This window comes from Photinus pyralis, unplaced genomic scaffold, assembly GCF_008802855.1.
Source record: "Photinus pyralis isolate 1611_PpyrPB1 unplaced genomic scaffold, Ppyr1.3 Ppyr1.4_LG7, whole genome shotgun sequence".
Classification (NCBI taxonomy): Eukaryota; Metazoa; Arthropoda; class Insecta; order Coleoptera; family Lampyridae; genus Photinus; species Photinus pyralis.
Genome location: NW_022170738.1, coordinates 10,598,254 through 10,604,825, shown reverse-complemented (window position 1 = coordinate 10,604,825; position 6,572 = coordinate 10,598,254).

Here is a 6,572-nt window from a genome sequence, read left to right as displayed (position 1 = left end):
TGAAGCTGAAGAGACGATGCGGTGTGTTTGGCGCCATCTGAAGCTCCTGGTGGAACCTCGACGAACTAAAAAGCCGACAGGTTTGGCGCCATTTTAAGACCCTGTTTGTTGAGAAATGCTCGAGGAACTAAAAAGCGATCCGGGTGGCGCCATTGAAGACCCTCGATGTGAAGATTTCGAGGCAACCTGAAAAAAGCGACGGTGGCGCCATTTAAGACCCTTGTACCAAGTGGAAATCTCGCAATGAACAAAAAGGCGACGTCGTGTGTTTAAAACCGAGTGTAGGGTCAAAAGCCCGACATCACAGACACACACACTGGGTGAAATACACGGAGTTAGAAGAAACACTACCAAAAAAGGCTTGGAATCAAGAACATACATAAAACTGCTGACTGTCACACTAAGGTATATCGTGCTGCAATGAAGCTCCTGGTGGGGAATCTCGACGAACTAAAAAACGACGGTGGCCGCCATTTAAGTTCCTGGTGGAAATCGCGTATTTACGACATCTAATATAAAAGAGCGTTAAACACTTTCGTGCACCTGCCCATCAACAAGACCACTGTGGCGCCTCGAATGCCGCCAGAAGACATACTGTTACTCAACAGTTAATTTAGAACGGTATTGTCACACAACAATTTAAGCTCCTGGTGGAATCTCGACTGAACTAAAAAGTTCCAGTATTGCTGATTTGCGGACTGGCTCACTATCGATTAATGATATCAGAGTCTGATGAGAACTATCAAGAATACTAAACATAAAGACGAAGTACGTTAACGTACCCTCACTGTGGACTGTCCGAAATCGCAATGGCGCCAGTCTCAAGAACCACTATGCATGTGAAAATCTCGAGGAGAGCTAAAAAGCGACTGGGACTCTAGGCACGCCAATCTAATGACCGCACGGGGCTGAAAGCATCTGATTTGCGCAGATAGATACATCAAAGAAGTGCGACGGTACTTATGTGCTCTCAATCAGTATGTGACTCTTGGCTCTAGTGAGCGTACTGACCATCCTACGTAAGTAGATGGATATTTTACGCTGATGCACATAAGCTGACTCCGAGCTTTTATAGAGCGCCATTCATATTATCTGTACGTCTCCTTGAATGAGGTAACTGCTCGCCTACATCATATTCAAAGAAGCGCACCCCTTTTGGTATTTGGCAGCTCTTATGTTATGACAGAGACTTCTTACTCTTGTGTTGAAATCTACTGTCATGTATTACAATAAGTTAGCCATGGTTTTATTCGCATCCTTTTTGAGGCGGCCATTTAAACCCTGTCGGTGAAATCTCGAGGGAACTAAAAAAGCGACGGTTGTGGCGCCACTTTAAGACCCTGGTGAGAAATCTCCGATTGAACATAAAAAGCGACGGTTGGCGCCATTTAAGACACCTGCGTGAAATCTCGCAGAACTAAAAGAGCCGGGGCGCCAATTTTTAAGCTCCTGGGTTGGAACTCGCACGAAAAAACTAGAAAATCGACGGTGGCGCCAATTTAAGCCCCCTGGGTTAAATCTCGATGAACTAAAGAAGCGACGGTGGCGCCATTTAAGCTACCTGCGTTGGAATGCTCGACAACTAAAAAAAAAGCGACGTTAGGCGCCATTATAAGCCCCTGGTTGAAATCTCGGATGAACTAAAGAGCGACCGGTGGCGCCCATTCTAACCCCTGGTGAAGAATCTCGACGAACTAAAAACCGACATGGCCGCCATTTAAGCTCCTGGTGGAATCTCGAGGAACTAAAAGAGCGGTGGCGCCATTTAAGCTCCTGGCTGGAATCCGGACGAACTAAAAATCGACGGTGCGCCATTTAAGCCCCTGGCTGATAATCTCGATACTAAAGAGGACCGGGTGGCGCCATTTAAGCTCCTGGCGTGGAATTCTCGGAACGAACTAAAAAGCGGACGGTGGCGCCATTTAAGCCCCTGGGGTTGAAAAATCCGAGAACTACCAGGAGCAGACGCTGGCCGCCATTTAAGGGCCTCGCTGGCGGATCTCGACGAACTAAAAAAAGCGACGGTGGCGCCATTTAAGACCCTGGTGAAATCTCGAGGAACTAAAGAGAGGACGGTGGCGCGCCATTTAAGCTCCTGGTGGAAATCTCGACGAACTAAAAATCGACCGGTGGGCGGCCATTTAAGCCCCTGGTAAAATCTCGATGAACTAAAACGAGCGACCGTGTTTTGGCCGCCATTAAGCACCTGGTGGAATCTCGAGGAACAAAAAGCGACGGTTGGCGCCATTTAAGCTCCTGGTGAAATTCTCGACGAACTTAAAAAAAGCGACGCGTGGCGCCATTTAAGACCCTGGTGAAAAATCTCCGAGACAAACTAAAGAAGACGGTGGCGCCATTTAATGCTCCTGGTGTGCGAATCTCGAACGAACTAAAAATCGACGTGGCGCCATTTAAGAACCCTGGTGAAAAATCTCGAGCGAACTAAAAAGGACCCCGGTGGCGCATTTAAGACGCCTGGTGAATTCCGCATGAACTAAAAGAGACGCTGCCCATTTAAGCTCACTGGTGGAATCTCGATAGAACTAAAAAAAAAGCGACGGTGGCGCCATTTAATTTAAGCTCCTGGTGGAATCTCGACGATACTAAATAGCGAACGGTGGCGCCATTTAAGGACCCTGGTGAAATCTCGAGGAAACTAGAAAGCCGACGGTTTGGCGCCATTTAAGACCACTCGCGCTGAAATCTCGAGGAACTAAAAAAGCGACGGTGGCGCCATTAAGGACCCTGGTGAAATTCTCGATGAACTAAAAAAGCGACGTGCGCCAAATTTAAGGACCCTGGTGAAACACGCAGGAAACTAAAAAGCGACGGTGGCGCCATTTAAGCTCCTGTGAATACCTCCGACGAAACTAAAAAAGCGACCTCGCCATTTTAAGTTCCTTGGTGAAATCTCGAGAACTAAAAGCCCGGGGACGTGCCCCCATTGAAGACCCTGAGGTGAAATCCCAGGAAACCTAAAAAGCAAACCCGTGCGCGCCCATATAAGACCGTGGTGAAAGCCCGAATGAAAACCCCTAAAAAAAAAGACGACGTGGCCGCCATTTAACACCTTGGTGGAAATCTCGAGGAACTAAAAAGCGACCGTGGCGCCATTTTTAAGCTCCTGTAGTTTTTTGGATCCAGAGTCTGCTGATTGTATCTTGAGGACAGAAGCGGCGGGTTTGGCTCACATCTTTAAGAAACCTGTGAACGATCCGAGGGAAATCCTTACAAGAGCGGCACTTTCGTGTACTCCACTCTCTACGACGGAAGTCGCGCCTGGATTGTACATGAATCCTCTTACGTGTAGTAATACAACTCGTATGAACTAAAATGCGCCGAAGCAAGGATGCTTGTAGCTCTTCATGGAGGTGTGCTCAATTTTTTAAAGAATCCTATCTCTACACCTTTTCTGTTTTTAGTTCATCGAGATTTCACCAGGGGCTTAAATGGCGCCACCGTCGCTTTTTAGTTCGTCGAGATTTCACCAGGGGCTTAAATGGCGCCACCGTCGCTTTTTAGTTCTTCGAGATTTCACCAGGGGCTTAAATGGCGCCACCGTCGCTTTTTAGTGCGTCGATTTTCCACCAGGAGCTTAAATGGCGCCACCGTCGCTTTTTAGTTCGTCGAGATTCCACCAGGAGCTTAAATGGCGCCACCGTCGCTTTTTAGTTCCTCGAGATTTCACCAGGGTCTTAAATGGCGCCACCGTCGCTTTTTAGTTCGTCGAGATTCCACCAGGAGCTTAAATGGCGCCACCGTCGCTCTTTAGTTCATCGAGATTTCACCAGGGGCTTAAATGGCGCCACCGTCGCTTTTTAGTTCGTCGAGATTCCACCAGGAGCTTAAATGGCGCCACCGTCGCTATTTAGTTCGTCGAGATTTTACCAGGGGCTTAAATGGCGCCACCGTCGATTTTTAGTTCGTCGAGATTTCACCAGGGTCTTAAATGGCGCCACCGTCGCTTTTTAGTTCATTGAGATTTCACAAGGGGCTTAAATGGCGCCACCGTCGCTTTTTAGTTCGTCGAGATTTCACCAGGGGCTTAAATGGCGCCGCCGTCGCTTTTTAATTCGTCGAGATTCCACCAGGAGCTTAAATGGCGCCACCGTCGCTTTTTAGTTCTTCGAGATTTCACCAGGGGCTTAAATGGCGCCACCGTCGCTTTTTAGTTCGTCGAGATTCCACCAGGAGCTTAAATGGCGCCACCGTCGCTTTTTAGTTCCTCGAGATTCCACCAGGAGCTTAAATGGCGCCACCGTCGCTTTTTAGTTCATCGAGATTTCACCAGGGGCTTAAATGGCGCCACCGTCGCTTTTTAGTTCGTCGAGATTCCACCAGGGGCTTAAATGGCGCCACCGTCGCTTTTTAGTTCGTCGAGATTCCACCAGGAGCTTAAATGGCGCCACCGTCGCTCTTTAGTTCATCGAGATTTCACCAGGGGCCTTAAATCGCGCCACCGTCGGTTTTTAGTTCATCGAAATTTCACCAGGGTCTTAAATGGCGCCACCGTCGGTTTTTAGTTCGTCGAGATTCCACCAGGAGCTTAAATGGCGCCACCGTCGCTTTTTAGTTCGTCGAGATTCCACCAGGAGCTTAAATGGCGCCACCGTCGCTCTTTAGTTCATCGAGATTTCACCAGGGTCTTAAATGGCGCCACCGTCGCTTTTTAGTTCATCGAGATTTCACCAGGGTCTTAAATGGCGCCACCGTCGCTTATTAGTTCGTCGAGATTCCACCAGGAGCTTAAATGGCGCCACCGTCGCTCTTTAGTTCATCGAGATTTTACCAGGGGCTTAAATGGCGCCACCGTCGATTTTTAGTTCGTCGAGATTCCACCAGGAGCTTAAATGGCGCCACCGTCTCTCTTTAGTTCATCGAGATTTCACCAGGGTCTTAAATGGCGCCACCGTCGCTTTTTAGTTCGTCAAGATTCCACCAGGAGCTTAAATGGCGCCACCGTCGCCTTTTAGTTCATCGAGATTCCACCAGGAGCTTAAATGGCGCCACCGTCGCTTTTTAGTTCCTCGAGATTTCACCAGGGTCTTAAATGGCGCCACCGTCGCTTTTTAGTTCCTCGAGATTTCACCAGGGTCTTAAATGGCGCCACCGTCGCTTTTTAGTTCGTCGAGATTCCACCAGGTGCTTAAATGGCGCCACCGTCGCTCTTTAGTTCATCGAGATTTTACCAGGGGCTTAAATGGCGCCAACGTCGATTTTTAGTTCGTCGAGATTCCACCAGGAGCTTAAATGGCGCCACCGTCTCTCTTTAGTTCCTCGAGATTTCACCAGGGTCTTAAATGGCGCCACCGTCGCTTTTTAGTCGTCGAGATTCAGGGCTTAAATGGCGCCACCGTCGCTTTAGTTCATCGAGATTTCACCAGGGGCTTAAATGGCGCCACCGTCGCTTTTTAGTTCGTCGAGATTCCACCAGGAGCTTAAATGGCGCCACCGTCGCTTTTTAGTTCCTCGAGATTTCACCAGGGTCTTAAATGGCGCCACCGTCGCTTTTTAGTTCATCGAGATTTCACCAGGGGCTTAAATGGCGCCACCGTCGCTCTTTAGTTCATCGAGATTTCACCAGGGGCTTAAATGGCGCCACCGTCGCTTTTTAGTTCGTCGAGATTCCACCAGGAGCTTAAATGGCGCCACCGTCGCTCTTTAGTTCATCGAGATTTCACCAGGGGCTTAAATGGCGCCACCGTCGATTTTTAGTTCGTCGAGATTCCACCAGGAGCTTAAATGGCGCCACCGTCGATTTTTAGTTCATCGAGATTCCACCAGGAGCTTAAATGGCGCCACCGTCGCTTTTTAGTTCCTCGAGATTTCACCAGGGTATTAAATGGCGCCACCGTCGCTTTTTAGTTCGTCGAGATTCCACCAGGAGCTTAAATGGCGCCACCGTCGCTTTTTAGTTCATCGAGATTCCACCAGGAGCCACCGTCTCTCTTTAGTTCATCGAGATTTCAACAGGGTCTTAAATGGCGCCACCGTCGCTTTTTAGTTCATCGAGATTCCACCAGGAGCTTAAATGGCGCCACCGTCTCTCTTTAGTTCATCGAGATTTCAACAGGGTCTTAAATGGCGCCACCGTCGCTTTTTAGTTCCTCGAGATTTCACCAGGGTCTTAAATGGCGCCACCGTCGCTTTTTAGTTCATCGAGATTTCACCAGGGTCTTAAATGGCGCCACCGTCGCTTTTTAGTTCCTCGAGATTTCACCAGGGTCTTAAATGGCGCCACTGTCGCTTTTTAGTTCATCGAGATTTCACCAGGGTCTTAAATGGCGCCACCGTCGTTTTTTAGTTCATCCGAGATTTCACCAGGGTCTTAAATGGCGCCACCGTCGCTTAAGACCCTAGTGAAATCTCGAACTAAAATGCGACGGTGGCGCCATTTAAGACCCTCGATTTTCGAGTTTTGGTTTAGATTTTACAGTTTGCAGTGGCACCATAAAAACTGAAATCTCACGAACTAGCACCATATTTCCTGGTGAAATCTCAAACCAAGAAAGAAAACATTGGGTATCTTCTGAGGGGTTTGCACAAATTGTAAAAATGAAACTTGAAAAATT